Source organism: Giraffa tippelskirchi, chromosome 2 (assembly GCF_054371585.1).
Source record: "Giraffa tippelskirchi isolate mGirTip1 chromosome 2, T2T-mGirTip1v1.2.pri, whole genome shotgun sequence".
Taxonomy (NCBI): domain Eukaryota; kingdom Metazoa; phylum Chordata; class Mammalia; order Artiodactyla; family Giraffidae; genus Giraffa; species Giraffa tippelskirchi.
Genome location: NC_137276.1, coordinates 226,380,088 through 226,398,607, shown reverse-complemented (window position 1 = coordinate 226,398,607; position 18,520 = coordinate 226,380,088). Strand labels below are relative to the sequence as shown.

General features: G+C 44.7%; 1 long non-coding RNA gene across 3 annotated transcripts in view; it reads right to left on the bottom strand.

Annotated features, from left to right (window-relative positions):
- The window catches only part of LOC145532859 (uncharacterized), a 43,723-nt gene that overhangs the window by 18,722 nt on the left and 6,481 nt on the right, over positions 1-18,520 (bottom strand). Inside the window, exons 7-10 of one of the 3 annotated variants that reach the window (XR_014073671.1) lie at positions 18,387-18,463; positions 18,002-18,036; positions 9,826-9,992; positions 6,118-6,319 (exon numbers count right to left, since the gene is read on the bottom strand). The exons of 1 other annotated variant lie outside the window; for it this stretch is intronic. This is a non-coding gene — a long non-coding RNA (uncharacterized LOC145532859). Of the gene's footprint in view, positions 1-785; positions 6,347-9,825; positions 9,993-18,001; positions 18,037-18,386; positions 18,464-18,520 lie in introns of those variants that run through there. One more of the 3 variants, XR_014073668.1, reaches the window with a different exon arrangement.

The following is an 18,520-nucleotide window of genomic DNA, read 5'->3' as shown; positions in this document are numbered from 1 at the left end:
GAGAAGGTAATGGCTACCCACTCCAGTATTCTTGCCTGGAGAATCCCATGGACAGAGCCTGGCAGAGGTTGTAAAGAGTCGAATGTGACTGAGGCAACTTAGCACACAGCACAAGTGAGACTACAAGTGAAACCAGGAGGCCGACCAAGAATATGGCATAATGTGGTAGCACAGCGCCTAACAAGGGTCAGGAGACATGGGTGCTCATACCCGGCTGGGTGATCCCGAGCATGTCTCTGCCTCCCAGGGGTCAGTCTCTTATGGGAAAATGAATGTGTCTCCAGCACCTATGGACTCTCAGAGAAAACCCAGCAGTGAGGCTGCAGAACTCAGGATGTAGATAAAGCACTGAGCACCGTGGCTGGCGCAGGGCGGGCGCTAAATGAGGGGCGGTCGTTGTGATCATTGTTATTCTTACTGCTCGCGGTGAAACACAAATGTGGGGGTGAACGCAGGAGGAGCACAGGAGGGGTACATGTCTGGAGCTGGTGCTTTAGAAAACATCCTCAACTGATGAGACTAGTCCAGCCCTGGAGGGCTGAGACGCCGGTTTTGAATGTTCTGAAGGCAGCTACCTAGGTAGGCAACCATATGGAAGAGAACCACACCAAGAAGTCAGAAGCAAGCCAGCAAATACTAAAGACCTTCTTATTATACAAAATGCAGGCGCTGAAATCCGCGCCCGTTACTCATCAGACAATTCCTTCCTTTCTAGTTATGCTAGATTATCATTTTAATAATAACTAATATTTTAGTGTGTATTTACTATACTTCAGACCCTGCTCTGAGCACTCGATGTGTTATTTTATTTCATCTTCTCAACAGTGCCCCAAAGTAAGTACTGTTTCCATTTCCACGTTGCAGGGGAGGAAGCTGAGGCACAGGGATGTTACATAATTTGTCCAGGGTCACAAAGCTGGAGTCTTGACCGTCACTCAAGGATCTTGTCAACGGACATGGTAATCTGGTTTCACAAGCCAACAGAGACAGCAAAGCAAAGTGAAGGTAGCTTGCAAAAGTGATGGCAGACACCAGACCTTCCAAACCAGCATGGCCTGGGTCGTGCAGCCTGGGGACACAGTCAGTGGAAGGAAAACTGGCCTGTGCCTGCCTTGTGCTGTATGGTTTACAGGACATTTTCATTCTATTTCACTTGACCCTGAGCCAACAGAATTCATTTCAATTTGGTATCTTCTGTGTCAAACCAAGGATGTATGCAATGTAATTGAGGAAGAATGATTGATAGTCTTGAGAACTTTTTGCTTTAACAGAGGAAAAAATGTTATCCACTACTCTGGAATTAATTTGGGTAAACAATGTAATACAGGTGCTGGTTACAAGGAGTCTGACATGTACACGATGATGCCATTATTTGTTGATGGCCCCCTGTAGCTCAGTTGGTAAAAGAATCTGCCTGCAATGCAGGAGACCTGGGTTCAATTCCTGGATTGGGAAGATCCCCTGGAGAAGGAAATGGCAACCCACTCCAGTATTCTTGCCTGGAGAATCCCATGGACAGAGGAGCCTGGCGGGCTACAGTCCATAAGGTTGCAAGAGTCAGACAACTTAGCGACTAAACCACTCCCAGCATCCGTTTGGTATTAGCAGGTTATAGAGACAGAGCTCACATCTTCAGAGCAAGAATGAAGAACCCGTTTTTAGTAAAACTGGTCTTCCGTCATTTTCAGCTAAGAATGGTGGCCTTTCTTTCCTTCCTTCCTTCTTTCCCTCCCTTCTCTGTCTCTCTCTGTGTATCTGTCTCTCTCCTCCTTCCTTTCTTCTGTCAACAAAAATGATCAATTAACAATCTATAATACAGATAGAAAAGACTTTTATTTGAGCAAACAGAGGACTATAACCCAGAAGACAGCCTGTTAGATACCTCCGGGAAGCTGCTCCAAGAAGCATGGTTTTCTATCTTGTCAGAAAAAGGAATATCAAACAAGTCGGGGATACATTCCTTCAGGGTTTAAAATCATTAACAGGGTTTAAAATCATTAAAATCATTAACAGCATGTACACAGTTGAGTGAGCACGGCCTTGCCACCTGGGAAGGGAGTCTTATCACTGAAGGAGAATCAGCCTTGGTGTCCCAGGAAGGAAGGCATTTAATCTTTACTTTTAACATAGACATTTTTTTTTAACCTCTGGTCAGTGTGCTTTTTTCTTTAATAAGTAGGGAAGATGTACAATGTATGTTTGATTAGACCACAAAGGGGCTGGTTTAGTTAGCATGAAATTCAAATTAACTCATGTATAAGCCAGGATGACTTTCTTACATCTCAATACGTGAACATTTCTTTCCTCACTTTCTGTGTTTCACCCAGATTGACCAATTGTCAGCATTTTCCACCTTTCCATTATCATTGATTCTCTCTTTATTCTCTCTCCAAGCCTCTCTCTTTTGCCTTCCTTCCTTATTTCTTCCTCCCTCCCTGTGTTCCTCCCTCCTCTATCTGGCTCTCTCTCTTTTTCTTTCCTTTTCTCCTCTCCCTTCCTCTCTCCGTTCCTTTGGATGATGGCTAAGACTGGAGCCTGGCAGATGAAGATGTGCGGGAAGAGGTGGGTATTGGGCCACAAAGGGCCCGACTTAATTGACTTAGCAACCGTGTGAGATGGCACGATCTCCCTCTCGCCTCTCCAAGGCAACCCATGAACCTCATGGACTCTCCAGGCTATCCTCCCAGACTCCTGATCCTTCAGCCGTTTCCACTCCCAGCCCCAAGGGGAAGGGACTCCCCACTGCCCAGTCTCTCCTGGGGTCCCCCTCTTGGTCCAGCCATCATTTATTGGACGGGGACCCACCCAGGGCAGAGAAGGCTCTACGCAGTTTTGTTTTAATGGTAATTTGCAGCTCGGAGCTGCCCTCGTGGTCACCTTCCCCTGGGCTCAAGGAGGTGAACACAATGTTTCCGTATTGGTTGCGGCCAAGAAGGGGCTTTCTCCGAGGGCGCTGTGAATTGGCTACGGCTGCACCCCTGACAGCCGGGCAGCGGGGAGGGTAGCGATTATCCCACATGGATAAGAGCCATTAACAAAATGGAGTGTGCCATCTTCACAGCGCAAATATTTTCCCTGACCATAATACCCTCTTAAGGAGACCTCGAGTGGCCCGGCCTTGTCACCAGCTCTTCCGGACACACCACCAATCGTTTTTACTGCCGCTGGCGTCTGCAGAGAGGAGAGGGCAAGAGGAAGGCATGCCCTGAGAGCATCCCAAGAGATCCGGGCCCTTGTGGCCCATTGTCCTTTCTGCCGAAGACAAAAGATCCCCCGAGCCTTTCTCTAACGTGTCGCTTAAGCGCCATCGATAAATCAGAGTCCAGCTAGAGCTATTCAGATGTGGCCCCGAGCAGTCCCGAAGCCTCTCCGATGAGTTTCCTTTCTAGGGGCCATGTAGGAGCAGGGAGATTTTTCAGCCTCACGTGTTTTGTTTGAATTCCGCCCCCTCCCCTTTTCTTTGTCACTTTTCTCTTTTCTGTCCGGCTCCGTGTGGAACAGAAGATGCGTTTGTAGGCCTGAATCGGGGAGTGGGGGGAACTGTTTCCATCATCAGACCAGTCACGCCCGCCCCTCCCCATTGTAAAACACAGCGGCCCCATTGTGCGGTGCCCCATACCACCCAGATTTCACCTCGGCCTTCGCTGAGCCCCCTTTTTTGTTTCCAGTCAAAAGAAAGCATTTGCTCAGGGGAGGGAGGGGTGTTCCTATTGCTTCCACTAACATGGAGGTTAAAGGAAAGATTGATGGAAGAAAGTTCACCTAGAAAGCCAGGATAAATTTCTGGCCGGCCAAGGCCAGTTGTTTCATTGTCCTGGGGCCATGTTTTTTGTTAATTATCTCTCACTCTCTCCTTATATCGGAGAGAAAAAGTAGCAGGGTAGGAAGAAAGGAACAGGATATAGGGGTCAGGGGTCCCATGGGCCACCTAGGTATTCCATTTGAAAGGCTAGGGTGGGTGAGGCGGGCCGAGGGTGAGTCTTACTCAGTTTCGGGGGGGGGCGGGGATTGGAGAAGAGTGGTGACCATCAAATTGATAACAAATTTAATGCCGTTATTTATGGTGAAAACTTCCCACCGCTCACCCCTTGCTCCGGCCCCCTGTACCCTTTCTTCCACTCTTAGGGTCTTTATCTCCTTTCTAGTCCTCTGCCCATTGCCCCTAAAGCACACACACACACACACACACACACACACGCACAGGTACACACACAGAGGCACACACATACATGCTTTTTCTTTTCTAGTTTTAAGCCCCACAAAACTGTAAGGGGGGTTTCGCAAAGAAGGAGGAAAAAAAAAAAAAAACACAGCGAGAGAAAGACTAAGAAAGTTGGTCCAAACAAGAACATGTTGTCAAGGAAATAAACCTTGGTGAGGGTAGGCATGAAACCACAGCTGCTGAATTTGGCCAGGCTCAGACCCTGGTGGTAACGACAATGATTCTTAGTGGCAGGGCCCCAGCTCCGAACATAAATAGGGCTCAGCCTGAAAGGGGAGGAAATGGAACAAAACATTTCCTTGGGTACCACTGGCAAAGAAATAACATCAATTTCAGTTTGGGGGGGGGGGAGGAGGGAAGCTAAAGCATTTCCCTGTTTCCCCACATTAGCAAAGGCAAATTCATAACTGGCCAACAAAGTACCTTTGAAATGCAGCTGCACTCCACAAACACACTGCCTTTTTCCACCCAGAGAGACAACCCTGTCTTGACTAGAAAGAAAGGAGAAAGAAAAAAAAAAAAGCACAGCACTATTGAAAACCCACCAGAGAGGGTAGAGGAAGAAGGGAGGAGAGAGGCGCTGGGAGCTGGGGGCGGAGAGAGAGGGGGGAAACTCGTGGATCATGGCAGATGCGAAAGATAAGCTTTACCTAATATAATGCAACCTTCTTTGCCTTTCCAAGAGGAGGCCTGTGATGAATGGCCACACAGATTCTCGGGAGAGGGGCTGCGCACGAGCAGCTGTTGGCCAAAGGCAGCCATGTGGCCAGGAAGGAAGGCTACCAGGCAGACCACAGCTCACAGGTATCAGGCTCTTGGGTTCCAGTGTCCCCAAGGGACCAAGCAGCTGCTGCTCCCCTGGGAACGTCTCCTGCTAGGAGACCAGAGCCAGCATCCCTGCAGCCCAGGGATGTGTCTCCATGACAGCACTTTGGGATGAAGCACAAAGATGGCATTCTGGATGCAGGCTTCCCCCTTGGATGCTCCAGGATAAGCCCTGAGCAGGCTAAGCAAATCTAGCTTGTACAGATTAGAAGGCTGGGTAAAGTACAAACACAAAGTTAGGGTACCCCTCTGTGATGCTTTTCCACAGACTGCTTCTAGCTTGATACATTTCAGACCTTGTCTTGGGACGTCCCCCGGTGGTCCAGTGGTTAAAAATCCACCGGGACGTGGGTTCCATCCCTGGTCCAGGAACTAAGATCCCGCAAGTGCCACAACTACTGAGCCCACGCTCTGGAGCCTGTGCTCCACAGCAATAGAAGCCATGGCAACAAGAAGCCTGCACACTGTACCTAGAGAGTAGACCCCACTCGCCACAACTAGAGAAAGCTGGTGTGCAGCAACAAAGACCCAGTCCAGCCAAACAATAAATAAATAAAAATTTAAAGAAACCAAAAAACCTTGCTTCTCCTCCGCTGCCAATGAGATTCTGGGGACCAAGGATGCATCTGTATCATGATGATGTGATCTCTGACTCTGCTGTCTCTTGTCACTCTGCTTGGGGACTCCACACTTGGGAACTTGGCAGCAGGGGTTTCCCTAGTAGGTATTTCCATATCCCAGGGGCTGGTATCTTCACTGTAGCAAAGTGACTGCCAAGCACACGAGTCTATCTCACTGAACTACACCTACCCTCCAAATCAAGGTCCTTTAGCTATCTCCCCAAATGTTCTCCGCCACTCCAACACAGACAGATACAGGGGAGTGGGAAAGGGGCAGAGAGGAAAGAGACAGTGATCCCTGTGGACTGTGGTGAAAACATCAAACAGATGCGAATTTTACAAAATCACGACCATGTGAACAAGTTGGTGCTAGGGCCTTTTCCAAGCCTTGGAAGGGACTCTGCGAATGAGGGTGATTAAGCTAGAGCCAATAATCAAGAGACGAATCACTGGGGCAAGGAATAACAACTTTATTCAGTAAGCCAGCTAGAAGCAAGAAGCTAGCTAGCCAGCAAGAAGATAGTGGGCTCATGCCCCAGTGAAGCATCTTGCCTGAGTTAGAATTAAGGCTCCTTTTATATAAAAGGGAAGGGAGTGAAGTCAAACACTTACTGGTTCCGATCAGCCTCCAGAGGGGCTGTGTTCATTTCTTCTTCCCCGTGGACATTCACAGGCAGACCTGGTCAGGAGGTTTCTTGTCAGCTAAATAAAGGTATTTCAGCTTAATATTCATTACCCTGGTAAGGCAGGGTTCCCAGCGATGAGCCATTATGTGTAATTTAAGGCATGGAAATCAGTGGGCTGCCATGTTCTGAATTGGCCCCTGACACTGATGGATCCTCTCCTTGAACAAACTCTCTCCCAGCCCGAGGGGCCTCGCTCACACAATTCCTCTCTCTAAGTGAAGGGTCCACTCTGGCAAATGACCACGCCTCTCTAGTTCACCCTTCCCAGTACTTGACCTTCCCACTTGTCCCCTAACCCAGCCCCACGGTGCCTGGAAAGACTTTCTCTCACTGGGGGGTCACCACCCATGGCACAGTTCAGCAGCAAGCAAGACGGGAGCAGGGCGAGGGGGATGGGGGTGGAAATTCACAGCCACACTGGAGTCAGCAGGTCCAGGTCCAGCCATGAGCTTGTGCTGATCCATCCACCCTGAGATCTAATAGTGAATACAAATGCCACTCCCTTCCTGTTCTGATGGCCCTGGGCTCAGTTCCAGCCCTTCCTCCTGGGTAGCCCTGATGAAAGGTAGGGATGGATTTGAGTTACCCTCTGTGTTTCCTGCTTTATACTTTTCCATGACCAATATGGGTGGGGCCTTAAAGTATTGAATCTACATGTTCTTGTTCTCCTGTCCTCCTAGCTACAAACGCCAAGTACACTGGCTGTGATGTGGTGGGGCTAGGAAGGGATGCCCACGCAGCTGAAGCAGATTTCTCTCTACAACTCTACAATAACAACAGTATATTTAATAGTATGTCTACTCTGAGCCAGGCTTCCCAGGTGGTACCAGTGGTAAAGAACCCGCTTGTCAATGCAGGTAGACGTAAGAGGTGTGGGTTCAATCCCTGGGGTTGGGAAGATCCCCTGGAGGAGGGCATGGTGACCCATTCCAGTATTCTTGCCTGGAGAATCCCATGGACAGAGGAGTCTGGCGGACTGCAGACCATAGGGTCACAGAGAGTCAGACACGACGGAAGAGACTGAGCATGCACACACTACTCTGAGCCACTCTGTCACAGAAATCCTAAGGCATGCTTTTAAGAAGTAACTGTCTTTGAGTTGAGCTGGTCACAAAGAATCAGATGTTTAGGGGTTTTTCTTTTAACCTCGGCATCTGCAAAGTGCATTGACAAATGAGTTACCCATTTCTGTGTTTGCAGAGTATTTCATAAAACAGGGCCAGGGGGTGATGCAAAATTTATAAAAGGAACCAGAGACTCTTGCCCCTGTTATTTTACTTTCACCCGTTTATCTTTCCTCTCCCTATTCAAAATCACTTGAGACATAGTGGGAAAACAAAACAAAACAGAAAAGCCACTGTGAAATAATTGGAAGTCTTTGCAAGAGGTCACAGAGAGTAAAATTCTTTGCTGCTTAAAATCAGTACGTTAGGCATTGATAAAATAAGTTAGCGTTCATTTCCCTTAGTCTTAATCTTTTAGCAAAGTTTCAAGCTTTGTGAGTGTGTGAATGTATTCATAAAATTAAATTAGAGTTATCTGACTCTGGGGTACCTAAGTGATTCTAGCTCTTTCAGGGCCAATTCCTTTGTTCTCAGTATTGAAGCTTGGAGTGTTCACAGATATTTAATGTGCAAAGGCATTTAGCACTACTAAGCAAGTATTTGATTTAGCTTGCTTTTTCTGTTTTCTTTTCCTTTCTTTATATCCTAAGTGTTATTAAGTAATCAATAAGTTATGCAGCTATTAATACTTATAATAATACTCCTATGAGCGTAGCATTTAATCTCAATCCATTGAGACTGGAGAAATAAACTACAGGAAAATCCTATAACTCAAGGCTAATAAGACCATGGGGGAAGCAGATATTTCATTCTTTAGAAACTAGTACAATGCCTTTGGAGGGCATTTGGCAATCAATGCAGGTCAAAGGTCATAAAAATGCTTGTACTCTTTGACCCTGTCATCTCATTCTTTGGAATTTATTTCAATGAAGTAATTTAAAAGAAGAAACGATGTATGTATTGATAATTTGTAGCAGTTTTATTTATGACAGTGAAAAACTGAATATAATAATCTAAAAATTTAGCAATAGGCACTGGATAAAAAAACATGAAATATTGATATGATGGAATATTATCTACTACTGAGAATGATAAAGTTGCTAAGCTTTTTGGGCCATGGAAAAGAACAATGTCATATCTACAGAATGGCTGCAATGATGTTACAATATTACTTTTGTAGGTGAAAATCCAATAAGAACATATGTGTGTGTGTTTAGTCGCTCAGTCATGAGAAACTCTTTGTGACCCCATGGACTGTAGCCCACCAGGCTCCTCTGTCCATGGGATTCTCCAGGCAAGAATACTGGAGTGGGTTGCCATTTCCTCCTCCAGGGGATCTTCCCAACCCAGAGATCAAGCCCACATCTGTGTCTCCTACACTGCAGGCAGAGTCTTTACCACTGCAGCACCTGGGAAGATGCACGCGAACATAAGTAAATGAAAACAGTTGTCACACAGGATAGTAGAAATGTGGGCCAAAAATTCTTTTAAATTGAAAGTGGCTATTTTTTGCATTTTTCACGTTTGTCTAACAAGAAATGTTAGTATTAATTTCGGAGACCCTTTCTTTGGCACAGCTTCAGTTAAGCGTTTCTGTTCCTCGCTCACCTACCAATCTGTTTATCTTAATCTTTATACCTTGTGAAGTAACTTGGGTTCCTAGTTTGGAAATTAAATGATTACTTTAATAAAGAGACTCTAATAAGAACAAAATAGGGTTGGCCTTTGTGCAAAAAAAGCTCATCTTGGATATATATATTTTTTTGCCTCTGCTGGGTCTTCGTTGCCGCATGCAGCCTTTCTCTAGTTGCAGCACTCCAGGCTTAGTTGCCCTGGGGCGTGTGGGATCTTAGTTCCCTGACCAAGGATCAAACCCGAGTCCCCTACATTGGAAGGCAGATTCTTAACTCCTGGACCACCAGGGAAGTCCCTTCAAATAGCTCATGTGTGCTCAGTCGCTCAATGGTGTCCGACTCTTTGTGACTCCATGAACTATAGCCTGCCAGGCTCCTCTGTCCATGGGGTTTTCTAGGTAAGAATACTGGCGTGGGTAGCCATTCACTTCTCCAGGGGATCTTCCCATCCCAGGGATCGAAGCCGGGTCTCCTGCATTGCAGGCAGATTCTTTGCCATCTGAGCCATCAGGGAAGCCCATATAGCTCATGAAGGACCATAAACATGGGTGAAAGGAGTGAAATGCATTCCTCCTCCAGCCCTGCTTCTTCTACACCCAAATCACGGTACATCCTGGCCGCCTGACCCACGTGACTTCTTGGACCATGTGGCCTTCACCCAGGAGAAGGACTGTGGGTCTCGGTTTTCAATATCCCCAGATAAGCTTATTTTAAGCACAAGAAGACCCAGCTACCAAATTTAAAGCAAACAAACAAAAAGCATCAAAATCTCACTCTGTTCCTTCCTCCGCTGATCGAATGGGAATCTGTTCAGAGTCGGTGGGAGAATGATGCCCACTGCTCTCAAAATTCATATTTGAGTTGTTCGCAGACAACAGGACTGGGCCTTGTATATTGCAGCGAAGGACACTGAGCAGCTTTATAACACAGACAATACCAGGCTGTGTAGGAAAAGAAAAGGCATTGCATGTTGGTGGGATATGGCTTCTTGCCCCCAAACTGACTGTCCACCCTTATCCTTTGCTCTGTGCAAGGAACTGCTTGTCTCACAGACCCAGGGTCTGTTCTCATCAATCACACGTTCTGTTTGTCCCACACTGGCCGGTTGGGTACAGCCCACCAGCTGCTGTGGAGACGTCTGTGTCGGTGCCTGCAAAGTGGGGGACACAAATGTGTGTGTGTGATGGGGGATGGGGCCAGATGCTGCTGGGGACCTCATCTAGCCATGTGCTCCCAGCCAGCCTATCTGCAGGGGAAAAAAAGTCCACAACTTTGCTACAATAAGTAGAGAGTTCCCACTGCCTTTTGGTTAGCGGCGATATTTACATGGAGTTTGTGGGGAACCCCAAACAATACCTGATTATCTGCATAATAAAAGCTAAAGGAGTGTCACATTAATTACTTTTCTAAATTACTAACACTCCTTTGTCCTTGGGATTTCCTAGGCAAGAACACTGGAGTGGGTTGCCATTTCCTTCTCCAACACTTAATTTCAGATGGTGCCAAAATTTGTTTGAAAACTAACAATTTCAGGCAAAACAACTTTAAAAAGTACAACTTTAAAAAGTTTGTACATGTCCTGCCCTTTTTTTTTTTTTAAGATTTTTGTTTATATGAACCACTTTTAGAGACTTCATTGAATTTGTTACAATATTGTTTCTGCTTCATGTTTGGGGCTCTGGCTGCAAGGTATGTGGGATCCTAGCTCCCCAACCAAGCGTGGAACCCACACCCCCTGTGTTGGAAGGTGAAATCTTAACCACTGGACTACCAGGGAAGTTCCTGTCCCTGCCTTCTTAATCAGAGTTTTATAAACATGGGTTCAACTTTAGCTGATGGCTTTTCATTAGAATTTTAAACTTATTTATTCATATGTGAATAGACAGAATTTTGTCTTATGAAATGGTTTCTCAATTTTTTTTTCTGTTTTTATGCTGCTGTCTCTCATTATCATCTATTCTTTCGTATAGCACCTGGATCTATTCTTTCATATTTTCAGAAGAAAAACTATACCTTTTATTTATTCAAAAGCAGCCACATTTATTGAACCCATCAGTCAAGGACTTAGGCATAATGTGAGATCTTTACCATGAAGACAACACATAGAAATCAAATATTTATTCAACTATGCACACATGGCTGGGAGGTCACAGATGGACCCCACTGCTCAGATCTTTGCTGGTCGTGAAGGTCGTATGGATCTAACTGGATGGCTAGCAACATGCTCAATACCATAGGCCTCACCCAGATCTCTTGGATTGCATGTTTTGTATCCAAATAGAGAAACAGACACTTTATGTGCCATATCATTGGTCTGGTACAAAAAAAAGGTAGCTATCAGAGAGAGAGAATGTAAAAAGATTCTAGCAAGATAAGGATGTATATACAATGTACACATTAGATTGGCTGAAAAGTTTGTTTAGATTTTCCCCATAAGATGGTACAGAAAAACCTAAATGAACTTTTTGGCCAACCCAATATCTGTACATGGGGCTTCCCAGGTGGTGCTAGCGGTAAAGAATTCACCTACCAATGCAGAAGACACAAGAGACATGGGTTCAATCCCTGGGTCGGAAAGATCCCTGAAGAAGGAAATGACAACCCACTCCAATTTTCTCGCCTGTAAGATTCTATGGCATATGATATGGGGTGTTTGTGTATATATGTGTGTGTGTGTGTGTGTATCGCTACCTTCTGTACAAATATCTATGTATTTTTCTAGACAAGGTCCTCCTCTTTTTCCTCTTCTTCTTCCTTCTTCACCTCATTGTGATTCTAGTTGGGTACCCCTGGTAAATAAGGATATGGCTGTATAAACAGACATGCAAGAATCAACTCTGAGATTAAACAACAAAATACTAGTATCCTCCTTTTGCAGAACCCTGAGAAAGACCATTTTATTGTCACAAAATAGAAACAAAAAGGACAGAGTGAGAGGGAAGACATCTTTCTTATTTCCTTCTTTCTTTATCTGGATTTCAAACAAGGAACTTCCCAGGCCTGTCTCCATCAGCCACCAGTTGGATCTCCACTGGGGCACTGGACTCCCATTTTCCCCATTTGGTATAATTTTCCTCATCCTTCATTTCTAATTCTAATCCAGTGAGAATATACTTATTTTACAAAAGGTATATTTTACAGAAGCAGAAGATATTAAGATGAGGTGGCAAGAATACACAGAAGAACTATACAAAAAAAGATCTTTATGACCCAGATAACCATGATGGTATGATTACTCACCTAGAATCAGACATCTTCAAATATGAAGTCAAATGGGCCTTAGGTAGCATCACTACAAACAAAGCTAGTGGAGGTGATGGAATTCCAGTTGAGCTATTTCAAATCCTCAAAGATGAAGCTGTGAAAGTGCTGCACTCAATATGCCAGCAAATTTGGAAAACTCAGCAGTGGCCACAAGACTAGAAAAGGTCAGTTTTCATTCCAATCCCAAAGAAAGACAATGCCAAAGAATGTTCAGACTACCACACAATTGTACTCATCTTACACGCTGGCAAAATAATGCTCAAAATTCTCCAAGCAAGGCTTCAGCAGTACGTGAACCGTGAACTTCCAGATGTTCAAGCTGGATTTAGGAAAGGCAGAGGAACCAGAGATCAAATTGCCAATATCCTTTGGATCATTGAAAAAGCAAGAGAGTTCCAGAAAAACATCTATTTCTGCTTTATTGACTACACCTAAACCTTTGAGTGTCTGGATCACAACAGACTGTGGAAAATTCTTCAAGACATGGGAATACCAGACTACCTTACCTGTCTCCTGAGAAATCTGTATGCAGGTCAAGAAGAAACAGTTAGAACCGGACATGGAACAACAGACTGGTTCCAAACTGGGAAAGGAGTATGTCAAGGCTATATATTGTCACCCTGCTTATTTAATTTATATGCAGAGTACATCATGAGAAACGCTGGGCTGGAGGAAGCACAAGCTGGAATCAAGATTGCTGGGAGAAATATCAATAACCTCAGATATGCAGATGACACCACCCTTATGGCAGAAAGTGAGAAAGAACTAAAGAGCCTCTTGATGAAAGTGAGAGAGGAGAGTGAAAAAGTTGGCTTAAACCTCAACATTCAGAAAACTAAGATCATGGCATCCAGTCCCTTAAACCTCAACATTCAGAAAACTAAGATCATGGCATCCAGTCCCATCATTTCATGGCAAATAGATGGGGAAACAGTGGAAACAGTTTCAGACTTGATTTGGGGGGGCTCCAAAATCACTGCAGATGGTGATTGCAGCCATGAAATTAAAAGACGCTTACTCCTTGGAAGGAAAGTTATGACCAACCTAGACAGCATATTAAAAAGCAGAGACATTACTTTGTCAACAAAGATCCGTCTAGTCAAAGCTATGGTTTTTCCAGTAGTCATCTATGGATGTGAGAGTTGGACTATAAAGAAGGCTGAGTGCTGAAGAATTGATGCTTTTGAACTGTGGTGTTGGAGAACACTCTTGAGAGTACCTTGGACTGCAAAGAGATCCAACCAGTCCATCCTAAAGGAGATCAGTCCTGGGTGTTCATTGGAAGGACTGATGTTGAAGCTGAAACTCCAATACTTTGGCCGCCTCATGCGAAGAGCTGACTCATTTGAAAAGACCCTGATGTTGGGAAAGATTGAAGGCAGGAGGAGAAGGGGACAACAGAGGATGAGATAGTTGGATGGCATCACCGATTCAATAGACATGAGTTTGGGTAAACTCCAGGAGTTGGTGATGGACAGGGAAGCCTGGCATGCTGCCGTCCATGGGGTCACAGAGTTGGACACGACTGAGCGACTGAACTGAACAAAAGCCAACCAAAAAAAGAAGAAAGCTCTCCTCACAGAGGAGAAATTCCCAAACACAATTTTTCTGAGTTGCAGATTGATTTTCCAGTTACATTCTTTAGGAACATCTGACAACATCAGTATCTTTGACTGCCAAAGGGTAGCATTAATCGATCAATCTTTGAGCACAGTTTATTTCATCACTTAGGCCCATGTCTTTTCCTCCTCCAACAATTGTATGTTATTATTTTCCTAAGTTCTTTTTATTTTATATTGTAGTTTAGCCAGTTAACAACGTTATGATAGTTTCAGGTGGACAGCAAAGGGACTCAGCCATACATATACGTGTATCCATTCTCCCCCAAACTCACCTCCCACCCAGGCTGCCACAAAATGTAGATCAGAGTTCCCTATGCCATACAGTAGGTCCTTGTTGGTTTTTCATTTTAAATATAGCAGTGTGTACTTGCCCATCCCAAACTCCCTAATTATCCCTTCCTCCCATCCTTCCCCCAGCCAACCAGAAGTTCCTTCTCTAAGTCTGTGAGTCTGCATCTGTTTTGTAAATAAGTTCATTTGTATTATTTAATCATATGTTATTCTTAAGTCACATCAAACACGGCTATGACTCTGGGGAGAAAACTAAGTCATGCTACAATAGGAAACAACTTTCCACTCCTAGCTTGGAAAACCCCAAGTCACAGTGTCCAGACAACTGGTGGAGGAAGTCAGGAACTCTATCAGTCCTTTCCTGGAATGTTGGGTTTCCAGGAGGAGTGAATGGCTATGAGGCTCCTGTGCCCTCCACAGAGTCCAAATTTCCCACTGACATCATTTTGGCATTTAGCTGAGTCACGTATGGATGTGAGAGTTGGACGGTGAAGAAAGCTGAGCACCGAAGAACTGATGCTTTTGAACTGTGGTGTTGGAGAAAACTCTTGAGAGTCCCTTGAACTGCAAGGAGATCCAACCAGTCCATCCTAAAGGAGATCAGTCCTGAATATTCAGGGGAGGGACTGATGCTGAAGCTGAAACTCCAATACTTTGGCCACTGGATGCAAAGATCTGACTCATTGGAAAAGACCCTGATGCTGGGAAAGATTGAGGGCAAGAGAAGAAGGGGATGACAGAGAATGAGATGGTTGGATGGCATCACTGACTCAATGGACATGAGTTTGAGTAAACTCTGGGAGTTGGTGGTGGACAGGGAGGCTTGGCGTACTGCAGTCCATAGGGTTGCAAAGAGTCAGACATGACTGAACAACTGAACTGGACTGATGGTGATACATTGAAGCCCTAGTCCCCTATGTGATGGTATTTGGATATGAGACCTTTGATGTGATTAGATCATGAGGGTGGTGCCCTCATGAATGAGATTTGTGCCCTCTAAGAAGGGCTATGAAAGAGATGATAACCCTCTCAACATATGAGGATACAAGAGGAAGGTGGGTTACTGTTAACCAGAAGTGGGTCCTCACCAAGAACTTCTAGCCTCCAGATCTGTGAGTAATAGAGGCTTGTTGTGTAAACCACCCAATTTATGGTACTTTGTTAGAGCTGCTCAAACTAAAATAGGGGCATTCTATAGCATAACTGACTGGTACTCTTCAAAAGCGTTGAGGTCATGAAATCAAGGAAGAAGTATGGAACTGTCATAGACTGGAGAAGGCGAGGAAGACATGATGACTAAATGTAACCTGTTACCCTGGACCAGACCTTGGAACTGAAGAAGGACATAAGTGGAAAACAGATGACGTGATAAGTTTTGTACCTTAGTGAATAATATCATGCGGAGATTAATTTTTTAATTTTGATAATTGTTCTAAGATTATGTCAAATGCTAAAGGGAAACTGAGTGTGAAGCATACAGGACCCTCTGGACTATTTTTGCAAATCTTCTGTGCATTCTTGCATGCTAAATCACTTCAATCGTGTTCAACTCTTTGCGACCCTATGGACCATAGCCCTTCAGGCTCCTCTGTCCATGGAATTCTCCAGGCAAGAACACTGCAGTGGGTTGCCATGCCCTCCTCCATGGGATCTTCCCAACCCAGGGATCGAATTTGCTTCTCTTCCGTCTCCTGCATTGGCAGGCAGGTTCTTTTCCACTAGTGCCACCTGGGAAGCCCACTCTTCTGTGAGTATAACATCATTTAAAAAAAAATGCTGCTGTGACTCAAAATGGCCAAGTGCTACTGGAAATGTTGGTCAGCATTTTGGGAAGCAAGTGACCAAAACTACATTGCTTTTATGAGAAAGAAAATCGCTTCTTTTACGGAGAAGCGGTCAAGAAACCTTAACGAATATTAGACAGGCTTAGGGCCCTCAGTGTGGGAAACTGATAAATTATCCAGAATGCTAAGGAGATTATCAATGGGTTTTACTCTCCGAGCCTGTATACATCTCCCTGCTCATTAGAAGTAATAAAGATGTGCAGGTTGAAACCAGAGTTCGTCTTAATTTACTATTCCTGCTTTGTTTATCGTCCTGTAAAACTTCCAAAAGCTTGGCTTTACCTTTAATTCTATAGCAAGAACCAAATTGAAGTAATCAAATCAAGCTACTGTTATTATGTAAAGCTATTTTCTTGGACCCCTGCTTTGAGTAAATGATTCCTATTAACATGCAGATTTGCTGGGGATTACCAGAAAGTCTCTCAAAATAATCATCAGAAGATGTCTTTCTAAAGAATACTTTTCTCTCTGACTTGGACCAGGATTCAGCCCGGTAAATCTCTCCCTTCTTCTGCTCAGGGACCATTTGGGACTACTCCGTGACCAGGATGGGAAAATGGGGACTTTTAATTCACAGACTGAAACAAAAAATGAAAATACAGACCCAGCTTCCTCCCCCTGCATTAGGCTGACTTTAAAGTCCTGTCACAGCCCAGTTGTAGGGAAGAAATTCGGGGGAATAAGTATTAACACTGTGTGTGTGTGTGTGGTGAAGACAGGAGGAAGGTGTGAATTTTCTGCCACGCTTCTATTGACTGCACTAAGTACAGGATTTCACACAACGGAGAGTGAGAGGCTGCATAGTGCTGAGGTCAAGGAGAAAGGGCTCAGCAGTCAGACTGGGGTTTGAAGCATTGCTTCCCTGCTGTTGACCATCAGTGTGTTACTTAAACCTCTGTCCTCTTAGCTGTGAAGAGGATGTTAGTTATACCTATCTTTAGGGTGGTTGTCAAAATTAAAGGAGCAGGACTTCTCTGGTGGTCCAATGGTAAAGAATCCGCCTGCCAGTGCAGGGGCTATGAGTTCAATCCCTGGTCCAGGAAGATTCCAGGTACTGTGGAGCAACTAAGTCTATGTGCCACAACTACTGATCCTGAACCCTGGAGCCCAGGAGCCACAACTACTGAAGCCTGTGCACCCCAAAGCCTGTACTCCCCAACAAGATAAGCCTCCTCAATGAGAAGCTTATGCATAGCAACTAGAGAAGGCCTGAGCACAGCAAAGAAGGCCCAGGGCAGGCACAAATAAAAACAAATGTTTAAAAAAGGTTAAATGAGCAAATCCATGTAAGAGCTAATTGTGGAACGATGACTGTTGAAACCTGGGCTTCCCTGGTGGCTCAGCAGAAAAGAATCTGCCTGCAATGCAGGAGAGTTGCAGGGGACACAGGTCCGATCCCTGGGTCAGGAATATCCCCCAGAGAGAGAAATGGCAACCCACTCCAGTATTCTTGCGATGGGAAATCCTACAGACAGAGGAGCCTGGTAGACTATAGTCCATAGGGTCACAAAGAATTGTTAGCTGAGCAACTAAACAACAACACTGAAAGCCAAGAAACTTCCCATGAGCTGAAAAGTGTGTGTATATATATGTATATATATAAATATATGAAAATGACACATGAATACATGCAAACATATATGTAGATGTAGATTTTGGATTGGCCAAAATTTTTGTTTGGGTTTTTCCATGCGATGTTATGGAAAGCTCAAACTTTTTGGCCAATCCTATACAGCTACATATATATGTGCATACATATATAACCTTCAGTGTATTTATTTGTAACTGGGGAAAACTAGAAGAAATCTCAGTGCCGCATGATAGCAGAATGTGCCACCTCAAAAGGTAACTAGGAGTTCAGGACATGTCACCCTCAAGTACATCACTTTGGTATACTGATTATTTTGAGCTGGTTTTGGTTCTGCTCACCTTAGATACAGCAAAGTCCATCTACTGATGCAGGGCTGTGGTGAAGGAAAGTACAGTGTTTATTGCCAGGCACCAAGCAAGGGAGAGGGAGACAGGCTTCAGATCCACTCCCACTTGGTCTCTGAGGTTTTTTCTTTTTTTTTTTTTAACAAAGGAGAAGCATAAAAGCTGGGATTAATCATTGCCTTGTGATTATTTTTTAATCATAGTTTGGGAGTCAGGTTGTCCCTGGTTTATAATTCTCAGGTCAGGTGGTCCATGGCTCGGGGGTCTGTGAGTTCATCTTGTCCTGGAGAAACAACCTGAGTGTGTACTTTCATGATGAGATCTACACTAATAATTTTAGTGCATTAACCATGTTATTGGCAAGAGCAATTTTAGTCACCTGGGTCTGGTTGATTAGTGTTGATTAGTGTTCAGTTAGCACACGATTGCCAGTGGTGCTAGTGGTAAATAACCAGCCTGCCAATGCAGGAGACATAAGAAATACAGGTTCAATCCCTGAGTCAGGAAGATCCC